General features: G+C 40.5%; 1 protein-coding gene across 8 annotated transcripts in view; it reads left to right on the plus strand.

The window, feature by feature from the left end:
* Sox102f (transcription factor Sox102F) overlaps positions 1-15,056 on the plus strand; it is a 155,081-nt gene that overhangs the window by 15,095 nt on the left and 124,930 nt on the right. For 2 of the 8 annotated variants that reach the window (XM_072903062.1, XM_072903078.1), the window contains exon 1: positions 1,587-3,244. The exons of the other annotated variants lie outside the window; for them this stretch is intronic. The gene's annotated coding sequence lies outside the window, so the exon portion shown is untranslated. Of the gene's footprint in view, positions 1-1,586; positions 3,245-15,056 lie in introns of those variants that run through there. 8 annotated transcript variants of the gene reach the window in all.

Consider the following 15,056-nt stretch of genomic DNA (forward strand, 5'->3'; position numbering starts at 1 on the left):
CTCAACAATAGCTTCTCTTACTTTCTCCGGGTAGTTATCTTTTTCTCTATTAAATAAGTAAAAAAAAAAAGAAAGAGAATACAAAAGTGATAATGAGGAGAGAAACGTTTTCGAAAGACGGATGAACGGATTGTCTGAGATAAGAGAAGATGACAGGTGAAATACGTGGGTAGAAACGGGACAAATAGGCCGATACATGATGCTATTTACATTGATGTTCTTACAGCTATATCATCTCTTTACCATTTATATCTTTAATATCGAGATGCTCATATGATTCATTTATGATTCATTAAATTCTAGAAGAATCAACAAAAGAGGCTATAAAGTGTATGATTATTTGTTTCTTTTTTTGAATTACCTATTATATACGTTATATACACACATTTGCATATAATTTCTGTAAAAAAATTACTTTTACTTGTACAAACTTTTAATATCAATTCTTCTTTAATCAAATAATATTTACATAATTTTTACATTAAAAAAAAATTAATCAAGATTATGTAGATAATCACAAGTGTTATACTATTCGTTCCATCATTGTCTTATATGACACCTTGATGTAAGTCTCATCTGTTGTACAAAAAATATACAGATCAATGAGTGTACATATGAGCGAACAATTCGTCATTCTGGCCTAAACGATGGCAGCATAGATAGAGACAGAGAGATGAGAGCCCGCGCGACTGCGTTAAAGCGCGCGTATCCGCAGCTAAATAGCAACGGCAGCAGCATCGGCAGCAATACCGGGAGTAGCAGAAGCAGCAACGGACACCCCTCCATGACTGCAGGCTGTCTATCCTTTCGTCTCTTCTCTCTCTTCTCTTACTTCCTCTTCGGCAGTGTTGGTTAGCCGCGGTATTCTCTTTCTTCTCCCTTTTCTTCTTAGTCGATTCTTTGTCTCTCTCACTCTACCTCGATCTCTCACCGTCACTGTCTTGCTCTCTCCATACCTTCTCTCCTGAGTCTCTTTAGTTTTGTGCGCTACCTGCCTGCCTTGTGGCTCGCTCGTATCGTATCGTATGTAAGTGAAGCGAGATGCTGTGGCGCGCGCGCGGGACGAGACGTGACCGGGGCCCCCAAGACGACGGGTTAGCTGTATGCGGCACGGCATGGCGTTGTCTCCTCGCGTGTAGGCACACGGCCCTCTCACACGTGCTCACGCACGTACGCACACCGCGCGGCATGGCGCGGCGCGATATAACGGGGAAGACGAGAGCACTCTCGCGCGAGGGAGACAGCATCCCGGAGTGTACGGGCCCGTACACCAGGCTCCAGCATCCGACACATACAGGTGCGTAAACGTGCTCTCCTGCGCTCTCCCGATTCCGCTCTCGCGATCGCGTGAGCGTAGTAGGGTACGTTGTGTGCGCGAATGAGAGAGAAAGGAAGAGAGAGGCACATACACATGTGTGTGTCTGGTACCGCGATTGTGTGCGCGGCCGGTGCACAAGAGCGTGGGCTCCCCTTCCTCCGGAGCCACACTCCACCTCCTCCTCTCGGTCTCTACCTCCTTCTTCTACCTGCCGGCCCGGCCGACACACATGTGTATGTGTACCTTGGTCTTCAGTGTAAGATCTGAACCAGCGGAGAACACACGCTATTGTTATATCATTATCATTGTCATCGTCCGTAGTCGTTCGTTCGCGCCCGTTTTCACCGTCGCGGTCGATTGTGAATATTTCGCGGCGACGGTTGTGCGATATCGCGAGGGTGGTTGAGACGAAAATCTATTCTAATCTGATCCAATCGTTGGTTGATTGGTCACGCGTGTATGTACCGGACGCCGGGTGTGAACGAGAGAAACGTTCGGGCACGCATGAAACGTGGCTACGAGAGATTCACTCCATCCCTCCGCGGCCGATACGCGGATCTCCGCACGATCGAATGGCGACGTGGGATGCGTGCTGGTACCGCGTTCTCTGACGGTACGGGACAGAACATAGTAAACACGTGGGAAATTGTATCCGTCGATTGTCATCGTCATCGTCAACGTCATCGTAATCTTGAGCCTATCAATCGAAACTTTCTTGCTCTCTCCACAAGTGAATCCTTAGGAAAGGACCGCCTTTCAAATTTTATTTTGCATTAAAAAAGTTTATAGATTTTTTGTTCAAAAAAGCAGATTGTCAAGAAATATTGTTAGATCGAACGTTCGTGTTTGCCCATATTCACAGAATTCACACAATGATCACAATCTAAAGCGTCTATCATTGATTGACGTTGAGTTTGTAACTAATCGACAGCGGTCGGATGTAATCGATCAAAAAGTAGATCGGGATTAGAAAGACCCGATGACGGGGAGAAAGCGGAGGAGACTTCGAATCTTGATAGACGAGAAGGGCAGAATAGGTTGGAAGGAAACTATGGATGATGCTAATTAAAGCGATTAGACTTTGGGGTTAATTGTTCTGGAACGCCAAACTCTTGCATGATCCTACGTCGATACTGCTGTCGTGTTTGTTATCTTCGTATCTCTTGAAGCAGAACTGAAAGCGCAAATGATCCACAACCGGGCCAATTTGATGAGCCTTGAATCTTTGTTATTATTTACACAAGGCTGATCTGAGAAGAGAAGTTGTTTAATCATAAACGTGATATTGGCATCTACCCGAAAATTGTGATTCTAATTGCCTATGTTATAATGCCATTGCTTTATTGACAACTCTCAGGAACATTTCCTATCTCGGTGGAAAACGTTATCGATTTTAAATATTTTCGTTTTTTTCTTCCATAATTATTCTAATTACTATTTATATCTATAAAATTTTCTTGTTTAATATGTAATCTCTCTTATTTTCTCTATAATGATTAAATCAAAATTGTTAATAAACCTCTCTTGATTTTATACAGTAGTCGCTTTGATGATATAAACGCGTAAAATCGACTCGATATACTGCGCGAGCGGTATGATCTCGATGATTGCTCAATTAGTTCTAAACGTGAGTATATATAGTGTATCGTGAAAGATTCGTCCGGTTTGTCTGGCTTTTTTGTGACCGCGCGTGATTAGTGCGAAATATCTCTCTCTGATCGGTCAAAAACGTGAACTATATAGTGTGGGTGAAACACCTTGACGAAAGTGTAAAAGTTTTAAAACTTCGTGTCAGGTGCCATCTAAAAGAAATAGCGAGCTAGTGCGTTTTTATTAGAAATTGATTACACAGACGAGTAATCGTGATGACGAGTGATTCGCACAATAGACGCTTTGCTGTTCGGAAATAGCCAGTGAAAACTGACGGTAAGCTGCAACATTTTACTATATAATTTTGCTTGTAAAGAAAAATATTGTATAAAAAATTTATTTATTTTGATTTAAATTTATTTCACTTTTTGAACGAGATTAATACTCGAATAGTAATTCTATGCCTTGCTACGTCACGTTCTACTATTTCGTCAAAGATACATTACACGTGGAAGATACATGGACATGAAACAGATTAATCTTTTGCAGACGTTAGTAGGAAATTCTTCATGTCATTATGTCGGGAATATCTCGACTCGCGTGCGCGAAAAGGAGGCGGTCTCTCAAAAATGTCAATTAGGCACGAGAGCAATTCGCAGAACCGGCAGATGCGGTCGATCTCTCACGACGGCTCTCTCACGCGCGCGATCGTGAGCACGGATTCTCAGGTAATACGTGGATAAATGGAACGATAAATCCTTCGATTGTCGAACGTCGATAATCGTTCGGCGACGCGCACCGCCGTAAACATAGCGAAAGAGAGACGATCATTGTCCAATTCGACCGGTTATCATGCGCACGTGATCGTCACGATGGCGGCGGTCCGATTGAATCTTGCTGCAAATAGCAAAAATTGCGCTTTCGCTAAACGCGACTTGGTCACGTTTTGCCATGTAACTCGTCTCGACGTGAGATAGTTTTCGATCCGCGATCGATGATCCGCAGCAGCGTTTTTGATGCTCATCGATTTGTCGAAATTCGCGCATTCCGAAATAATCACTTAAAGAGAAACTGTGTTAAAAGTTAATAAATCTATACAAATCTAATACAAAGATTCATTTGAATTTGATAATGTGCAAAGTACTTTTATACAGTCTTTTAAAATATAACATTAGTAATTAAATGTATGTATGAGTTAAAATAAAGATTTGCCCCATAGAATTAAAATTTTTATTTTTTTATCTCTTGTGTATAGTCATTATAAAATTTTCGTGATACAATCACTATAAAAAAATAAGTTCAATATATGATAATATTTACAATTTTGAAATTAAATTATATTCTACAAACCTCTTTACTTTAACTCACAAATTAATTATTAATTTTACATTTTAAAAAGTTAAAAGTGTTTTGCACAATCAAATTTACGAAATGTATTAGATTTATTAATTTGTGAGCTAATCCATTCAGTTTTTTCTTAAGTTAGTTCCCGTGGCCGCGAAATGTCACGCAAAACGCATATTTTTTCTATAGAAGATTATTTCTCGTTTTGTCCGTAATGAGATCTCTTGTAATACGCTGTTTTTTTTAATTAAAAGCACACGTCAAATTTAAACAATCCGTCTGTTGTCGCGTACGGAACAATCGTCAATGAGATTGCAGTTACGATCGCGATGATACGCTTCGTGTAAGCTATCGGTGCATCACGACATTCAACTTTCTCATATTTTGCGTTGATTTTTCACGTTCTTGCGGTGACGCACTTAAATCAACCGTGTCGCCTACAGAGGTGGAATAAAAAAAACGCTCGATGATTGCGCTCAGAAAGTTGCCTCGGTTAGGTTGTCTTACTTCCTCGGAAGAATCTGTAAAAGTTGTTCTCTATCGCTGCATCTTCCGCGTAATTTTATTAATATTGACTTATTATTATAGCTACGCATCGCGCGCGCGAATTTTATCTCTCCGGACCGGACGCGTCTGATAACGATCTGAAAGTACAAGATAGTCATGAAATGTTTAGAACGAGCAAACAGTTGGCTAAGAATTATATGATTTTACCGATTGTTGCAATGGGGCCCGATGCGAGAAAAACGTATGTCTTCTTGTTGCACGTGCGTGATTATATTTTACAATCTTGACACAATAAATTATTAATCAAAGCACTTAATTATATGTTCCTAATGCAATTAGAAATTTCCCGGGACTTAACGGTCACTGAAAATTATCTATAGCCTGTGTATTATTATGTTCCATTACATGTACGCGGATACAATACACATGCACAGTGTGTTTCGAATTATTAAGTCGATCCCGTATCGCGGCATTTGCAGCACCGGAAATTAAGATGTCGAATGAATGCGACGACGTTGCACTTTTATTTTACACGTACCTATTCCTTTTTTATAGGCACTCATTGTTGTATCTTATTTCTCTTCGTAGCTCTTTTCTTCTTTTTCGTAGTACTTTTGTTATTTTTTTTCAAATTATAAATAGACATATGTAAATATGATATAGAAAACGTATAACCAAATGTAGTTAGCTCTTGACATCTGTAACAGTCTCGTATGAATTCCTTCATTGCACATTATACCTGTTGCGAAATCGCATTCTCTCACGTTGCATATAGTTGATAGCGGTCATTTTTAGTGGCCATAATTTTTACTTAAAAGGAGTACCTGTCAGTAGTGATTTGGGTACCGCGTGAAGCGCCGCTTTTATTGTACGCACGGGAGGAGACAGTCCAATTAAGGGCACATTTGTATACTTAAGTGCGCCGATATCGATGCATAAATCGGACCAGGCTCGACGATTTATAGCTCCACCGAATGTCGTAAAACGTCTACCGCGAGATACGCACGGGGAAGCCGGACCTTCCTGTTCTTAGAATCCTCAATGGATACAGATATTTAGGTAGAAGATGTACAAGGCGAGTTGTAATGCATCTTTTACGATGATAAATCTTTTGCAAAAAATTATATCTAAAAATACATATTTGGAATTAAATTATAACAAATATCTTTAATATTTTAAAAGTTTATTGACTGGTATATTTAATGATAAATATCTCATTGAAAAAAATGCATAGATATTTTTATATGCACATTAAATAATAAATAATCGATTTATTGAAGAAACGCAGATGATTCCTTCGTAATACACTAGTATACTTTTAATTCTCTCACAGTAAAAACACGTCTAGCAAAGACACACTTGAAATATCGTTAAAAATTGTCAAGGAAACATCTCTCGAGTTTACCGCGTGCAAAGTCAACCCTCGAAGCACGCAACGTTAAACCCTTTACGCGCTGCGTCACAAAGAAAAGCGAGTTGGCCTACCCTTACAAGATTCTCTCTCTCATTCTTTCGTGTCGAAATGTATACGCGTGGCCGCGATGTAAAGTATTTCCCTTGTCATAAATCTTCTTCGCTTGTTTCTCACATGCTCTTCAACGATCAGCGTTGAGTTATGTCAGTATTTCTAAGAGCCGTTTCAATATGTTAGAAGCTCGTAAATTTTCAAAATGAAATTTTTTAAAGAACATGGCATATTCATTTTGTACGTGGCAATTTGCATGTAAATCCGCTATGCTTAAACATAAAGATCAGGGATATCGTAATTTTCCGCATCAAGAATGACAAAATTTTTCATACATCGAGCAAATATGCGCCAATTTCTACGATATTGTATGAAAAATTATATGAAATATTTCTCCGACAATGTTGCTCTCTTACGTGATAAACAATCTAGTGCTTCGATTATTTGGATTAAGAAACTTTGAATCGCTAAAAATTGCTGTTTTATTATACATATTTCACGGTGCATATTTAATTAAATTAAATGCTTTAAATTTCTCACGATATATAACATTTTTTATAACTATATCGTCGAATGGATACATCACTCCATTATACCGAGATGTCTCTTAATCAAGCAATATTCTTGATTATAGCCTGTGAGTTTTCTATCAATCGCACATATTTGTGCTTGTCCCTTGATTCGTCAAGTATGTGCAGTTTAATATCAAAAGTGATGCTACGCATCGACATTTTACACATCAAATTTTTGCGAAACAAGTGGTTTGCCCATATAGCGAATACAATACGAGCTTGTTCGTGTATCGCGCGATCTGTCTTCATATTAAACAAAGAACTCTATTAGGACACGCGTGCATTTTCCATGCCAAGGCGAACGGGATTCGCCTCAGCATGGAAAATACACGCTATCCTAACAGAATTCTTTGTTTAAAATCAAACTCAATTGTTACGGCCGGTTATTCAGAGTGAAACAATGTCCAGTCAACCAGTTTGTCTCGAAACGCATGGCGTCCTGCGTCCTCCGATCGCGGTATGCATGATCTTATCTCGCAACCCGGAGCGAAATGCAAATTGAAGTTTCCTCGCATAATTGGTCCTCTTTAAGCGCTTACCTATCTGAGAAACGCGCGTGGAAGAACGAATTAAGTTTGCCATCGTTTTTATCGAACGTTGACGTGAAATATAAATATTGAAACATTTAATAATCATAACACCATTCTCAAAGTGCGCGTGACAAGTTGATTATCTCGTTACATCGCGTGTCCGATTGCCATTTACACAGGAAATTTAAACTGAAGTTGCGTGTATTCGGGACTGAGTTGAAACACTTTAAAATAATTGTACAATTAATTCATATTTTAGTTAAATTAAAAAATTTTAAACGATGATTACATTGTATATAAAAATATGTCAAAGAAAAAAATTAGAGAGAGAGAGAGAGAGAGAGAGAGAAAATCAAGCGAAATCTGATCGTTATGAAAAAGAAATTTAGTTTTGATAGTTTTGCATGCATATGTTCATCATTTATACTTGGCAAAATAATTCGCGGCAAAGTTACCTGACCCGTTCGCCCACCCGGTCTCATCGAATTCCCCCATTCCACGAAATAAATATAAAAGATCAAAGCAATTCATGGACTTAATGTCCGTGGGTTCGATCCATAAACGAGGTAACCGATGCGGGGAAATAAAGTGAGGTGGGTATTCTTCCCGATAGCTTTCATATTATAGCCTAAGAGACAACACGCCCACTTGACGATCATCTGAAAACGATCCCGGTTCTCTCGTAATATTCATATCCAAATTATTATATCGAGATTAGTTGTAATTAAAATTAAAATTAAAGCAAGCACATTTGTGTCTGACTAACGAAGCGAATTTCTTTATCTCTTGGTCGATAATAAAATTTTTTTTCGTTTCTATATTCCGAAGCATGAAGCGATTTTATTCGATAAGACGATACATTTTACAAAAGGCGACGTAATATTTTATAAAGTGGAGGATAATTTTGCGCGATATTGCGGTACAATTGAATTCAGAGATCTATAAACTTCAAATGCATATTCCGATTTAAGACCCTTTCAAATTTTCATTTAACCCGACGCATCTACCTGCGCGCGCAGAACATAACCTGCAGCTGCTTACGCTATCGATGAAACGGTCATTGACCCGGCGAACAGGTACCCTTCAGCTCTAACGAGTTTACTCCTCGGACCCCAGAAAATGTCAACGAGCGAGTCGTCGTAGTGTCAACGGATCGCCGATTGCGAGCGGTCATTTGTGCGGCGATCCTTAAAGAGCCATTTCCCCTTGCTCTTCTCCGTTTCCATTTTGCTCTTTGCAAAGCACGATCCTTTATAGTGGCGAATCTGGCCTCTGGAATCCCGAGGCATTTATCGGTGGAGTTAATACAGGTGAAAGAAGAGAGAGAGAAAGACTGCACACGTTTTCTCGTCGTAGTTGCCGTTGTCGTAATGAAGCGAGCTCTCCTCTCCTTTCGTCTCCTCGTCCTCTTTCTCTCCTTCTTTCTCCAAATGAATGGTTGGCGTTTCTCTGCTGTTGGGCGAAACACGATGGTTCCTCGAGGAGAGGTGAAGAGAGGTTATTCCTGATGGGTGGAAGGTCGGTATCATCGAAAGGGGTAAGAGGGGGAGGGAAAAGGCCAAAGGAAGAAGGTAGGGCGACGGTGGGCCTAATTAGTCAGGGATATATCTGGAATCTCATGGAGGCTGAGTTTTGTAGGCCTCCTTCAGTTTTATGTACGCAGGCGGATTTCTCTCGTGGATTAGCATACAAATCGATTTAAACTCGAGATAAATAGCCACTCACAGGCTCCTCACACGGAGCCGACTTCGGGCATTATCTTGTCCACCGTCGAGATTAACGCTTAATGCTTTATACTTTACAGCCGGAGCCTCCCCGCGCTGCCTCCTGCGGGTACCACTATATACACTTAAGTACGTACCTGCGTTTTGTCATGACACCGTCGAGTGGCTCTTCATCTCTTCCTCTTTCTCTCCTTCTTCAGTCCCGATGTTCGCCTCGCGCGTTTCACGCCAATGTTCCTTCGTTACTTCATGTCGCGACCAATCAGACAAACTCGTTTCCGATTAATCGAAACGCCGGATCATCGTTTGTGCAATAACGGCTCGCCAATCCGGCGGATCGTTTACACTTTACACCCCCGATGGATTTCACGGGAGTACCCGCAGATGCTCTTTACGCACGCACGCACGTGTGCGCGCGCGCGCGCGCGCGACGGTACTGCCGCGTTAACGCCGATGAAATGACTCGAACATGTGCTATTATCGTGTTACGCGAGTTTATGCTTTGTCGCGCCGCACTATATTATCTAGTAGACACGCGTAGCGATCGTATCGTGCTGCCTCTGAACTGGTGGTCTGATTAATGTGAAGAGGAAGAATAATTTGCATACATTGAACAAAATTGGAATTTGCCTCGTGGATATGCTTCTCGATACTCTGATCTCGAGTGTCGCCAGAATATCTTGGCTTTCGCGAAATATTACATACATTCGTTAGCATTTTATGACGGTTTTATGCTTCTGTAGCATTATTGCTCCTAATCACCGCGGCATATTAATAGTTATTACATTAACTTTTTATTCGGCGCTCAAATCATTATCGCATCCCTCTTCTCTCCGTAAACGGAAATACAATATTTGTGCGCGTAGACGAGAGTCATAACTTTTGCACACTCGTAACGAGTACATATAGTTATTCGATCGTATAACGCGGTTATGGCTTTCAGAAGCATTTATAATTTCGAAAGACAACGGTATTTTATATTATTGTCCCTCGTGGCGTATTTATTGCTCGGCCGATTAAAATTGCGTCGATTTTATGATTACGTTAAAATGTTCGATTTATATGTTTAGCCTTGAGTGACGATGAATTATTCGTCGAGTATAATGCAAGCGATGCCGTTGACTTCACTCTTACAAGAGGAACGAGTTTTGATGCCACGTCCGATTTCTCCGGGATGCACGATGTTCGTTGTGTGTTTTAGCGGAATATTTCGATTATTCATGACGATTCAAGGTTTCGAATAGCAAACGTCGTTCGGATAGTCATTAACGAGATGCGGATACACGTGGAGAATCGAATCTCCCATGAGATTAGCTATATCGTCGAGAGGGAGAAAGAAAGCTGCTTGTTATACCTAACTCTTTTATACTAATTTATACCGTTATATCTCCTTATATTCATACGGAACTTGTATTTTTTAATTGGCTGTTGCGTAAAGACTATAAAACTGATTTTCTTCGATCAGTATATCCATTCTTTATACACTGTACCATAAATTTTCTTATAATAAAATTCATCGAAATATTTGTCATATGTCAACGAATCCATTATTTATTCGATTAAATTAATTTTATCGTTTCCATTCTAAGATTACTAGCTTTCAAATTTTTTTAACATTAATTATAACTCTTTTATTATCAATATATTTTTATCGCTTTCTATTGAAAAAACATATACTTATAATGTTAAAATGTGCTATAATATGACTATAATATAGTATTTCTTGAGAAAGAAACGAATTAAGTGAGTTTCCGTAAAGCAGATCTTTCCTTTTTCTATGATTATCATAATTTAGTTAATTGAGAAAAATGATCGGAAATTGCAAGTAGCCTAAAGGTTTAGATTCGATGATGATATCATACGGTTATGCTTAGTCGCCGTAACGGAGAAAGAACTTATTAAGCGATTATGCTATACCACTTGCGTATTTAACAGAAAGTAATTTTCGCTACGGGGCATCACTCAGCGTCATATTATTTCTGTTGTTTATTAATTTTGTTCGTCCGTTGTATTTAATAAGGTTACAATCGACGTTACAATAGAATAGCGTGCGCTTTCGCGAACGCTCGGCGCCCGTTCGTTAGCGCAACGTTCAATTAGCGATTATTTTGTTTGTACCGGAATTATCATCTCGCGTGTCCCGATGAAATCATTAACAGCCGACTTTTAGCTTCGCGGTAAGCCGTCGGATCGCACCGATTGATCTAACACGCGATCGCGTTACAAATACCGGCCGTGCACGTAATAAGGATGGCGGGACTGCATTCGGACGGTTCGCATGGCATACGTCGACTAATGAGTTCGCAATACAAAAGATTTCTAATGCGATTCCTGATAGCCAGTCTCAAGATAATAATGTCAGCCCGCCACGTCCCTCCGATTGCTCTATAAAACGCGTGAAGCAGCCGGAAAGAGAGGCGCAAGTGGGCCACTCTTGAAACGGATGAGCAGGTGAACGGGCGTAAATCAGGGTAGACTTAAGTCATGCTACGGAAGGGGAGAAGATGAGAGATGGCAGAGAAAAGAGAAAGAGAGAAAGGGAGGACAGGAAGAAACGAAAGATAAAGAAAGGCACCGAGAGATGGTCGACAGAGCGAGAACGACAGAGGACAGAATGAAAAGAAAAAGACGAACAGGAGCAGAGCAGCTCTTATACAGCGCGGAGGGGACAGCAAGATTGGAAGCGTCCGATGCTGGATCGAGACCAGCTGCTGTCACCGACCTGCCTGGTGGACAGCCGGATTATTGCATGAAGCCTCCATGGACCATGGACGCGCGCTGACTCCGCTATGTGTCCACAGCGGCGAAGATGCTGTGGTCGATTTTGAAAGACGACGTGGAAATCACATGCTTACTAAATCCGGGTTTTACGAGTGAAAGCGTCTTCGAGAAATGTTGTAGAATTTGTAGACAGAGGACAGAATGTCAAAAGTAACCTATTCGCGAATATATTTGTTTGGACGTAAACAATTAAGCCATCTCGAGATGTATCATTTAGTAATTATTTGCAGAAACCTCGTTGACAGCTTGACATGGCAGTGAGATGAATATTGCATCTCGCGCTATTAATATAAACTCTTGGGGACATCGTTAAAGCACGTCGATGTACGGCGCTGCAACGTTCGCACCTTACCGATCGAATTGTTGATTGCCACTTGACCTCGCGGTATCTTGCATCGCTCCCGCTTCGCGAACGATACGGCTCAAAGCCGCAAGTGAGACGAAGTACTTTCCATACACAAATGAATGTTCAGAGAAGGCGCTAAAGCAATAGAGAAACCGTCGCGGCTAATAAATCTCTCTGCTTACATTCTCGGCACATAATGCGGCTCCGCCGCGAGAATTATGCGCGATTGATAAGTCGCAAAAGTGTAATTTACGACATCGTTCGCACGCGATGTAATTGACTATAAATGAAATTGTAGAAGGGAGGCTGCGTGCGGTGTCATACCTCGAATCGATACCCAGTCAAATACTTTGCGAAGTTTTGCACGCGACTTTATCGCTCTGTAATTTAGTGGAGAACATTTCCTCCCCGACAGGCACATATAAAATCTTTCATGTTCGATAACATATCGAAGTAAATCGCAATAATACGAAAATATGAAGCACGGATGTATAATCTGTGCAATCTTCTGCACATGTCAAGCGAATATCTCAAAGTATACCTTCGTTATATAGCTACGCTTTCGATCGGTAGCGTGTTTCTTTTCGCGTGACGAAGTTTAATTTGGAAATTCCCGCGTTAGAGAGAGAGAGAGAGATAGAAACTCTCACTCTTCGAATATGGGTAATGCGTGACACCGTGGAATCACTGCTAGGCGGCAAGGTGTTGAAGCTAAGGGGCTCGTATTTTTGTCGCTGCCAGAGCTCGTCGTCGTTGTCGGCGCGGCGAGCCCCTTTTCGGGTACGGTGGCGATAAATCCGTATCTTTATGAAACGCCGTCGGACATTGCTGCCTATAGTGGCTTCTTTTGTTCGGTTAAATGTTCCGTAGCTCCGGACCGGCTGCTCTCGATCTCTCTTTTGCCTTCATCCGTTGATCCGGCATGCCTTCCTTCGCGTTTTCTTGTGTAGGCATTGTATTTGGACCGCGCAATTTCTCCGACACTTATATCAATCTTTTTTTTCGCACTGCTACACGTGTTGCTAAAATTAAAATCAATTATTTTTAGTAAATAACTTCTAAAAAGGAAAAATTAAAAAGGCCTGTTTGCTGATTTTTTAAACGAACGGATTAACGTGCATAACATGTAATGGATGATCCTTATTGAATTCTCAGTGTCACTGAGGGTTAATATTCGGAGAAAGTGTATATTTTATGCGGTATTTAGCAGCCTCGAGAAATTGCGCGCCTGTGGTCGGAAGCTTCTCGTGAGTGATTTTACGGTTGCAGATAAGAACTGAGAGCTAAATCTGACTCAACGACACAATTATGAATATTTACGCATTATTAATTTATTTCTAGGTGAAAGTGAATATTACGTAAACAGATGCTAACATACGCGTTAATCGAATTTAGCCTTATCTATTGGACTTTATCGACAGTAAATATTCTTATTGAAGAAGACGTGTCGTCGAGACGAAATTACAATAATACATAAATAAGTAAACCTCGATCTTTCACTTAATACAAGAATCGACTTTAGTCTTTGTGGAAGCTGTTATCCAGCACTTAGATATTTCGTGCATCCATGTAAAGGCCTCTGACGATCCAATCTTATCGTGACGAGGGACTCTAAGTTCGGTCGGATCCTATATAAATTATTACCACGAATTTCGAAACACTTCACCTCCACCTCCTTTTTCTCTCTCTCTTTTCTCTTTTATTCCGAGGCTTATGCTGTCTGTTTCTCCGACAATCTGGTAGGAATTTAATGCGTTACGATCATCGTGGCGAAGAGACACGGGAGACGGAGGAGCGGCACCTAATCAAAGAATGGCGGTAATCACCAAAAATAATGTCCTAACATTTCGTAGACCTTTAAAGCCTACGTACACGGCCAGTTTGAGCAACCGAGACGCGATGGGCAATAAATTGTTGGCACCTACGCGCGAATGCCGCGTACTCTTTTCTTTCTCTTTATCCTGCTCTGCTGAGACGATTTCCGCTCCGCCTGTCCTCTTCTCTTCGCGTCGGTCGATCACCGATTCGAAACACCTTAAAACAATAATGAGGGAATAGCTCGTCGTTAATGCGTTGCCTTTTTGCACGAGACATTCCTTGACAGATGGGGATAGATTTACGGCAGTCACAGGTCAGACGGATATGTCGTATCAGCGACGATATTTCGATCGTGGGCGATATGGAACGTGTGCGGCATGAAAATTACGTCAAAATTGTGATGCAAAATGAAAAAGTATACGTCGGTCGAAAAAGCGTCAATGTCGCGTTCGAATAAAAGTTGTTTTTCGAGCAATCGTTAAATACAATATAGCCTTATGATTCAAGCATGGACAATCATGAAGCATAATGAGCATATGATGTAACGTTTCTCGAAATGACTAAAACTACTACAATGTATTGTAATTCTTATGCTTACAAAGAAATATGCGACGATATATGCGCATATGAATATACGAGACTTAGAAAAAAATGACATTTTATACCTAATTGGTAAAAGGTTGAGCAGACCTATTGTATACAACATGTAAATGACTCAATGTCTCAATGTCACGCAAAACAGGCACAAAATTATTCACAAAAATTGAATTTCTATTAACAGTAACGTATAAGTTATGTAGCTGAAAATAAATATGTAACTGTCAATGTTCATTGTGTTATATTCTTCTATGCATTTCCGTAGACAATAATGGCTGGTAGATGTTTTTATGAGGATTACACATCTCGCGGACACATCTATACAAAGTAAATACATTGAAAGGACATATGAGGCAATCTATGGATAGAAACAATATTTCTCTCTCAGTCGCTTTCTTTAAGTTAAAGCAACGCGATTGAAAACAGACATTCTATGTAGCACGACATAGAAGTAGCTTTGATGA

Source organism: Anoplolepis gracilipes, chromosome 1 (assembly GCF_047496725.1).
Source record: "Anoplolepis gracilipes chromosome 1, ASM4749672v1, whole genome shotgun sequence".
Classification (NCBI taxonomy): Eukaryota; Metazoa; Arthropoda; class Insecta; order Hymenoptera; family Formicidae; genus Anoplolepis; species Anoplolepis gracilipes.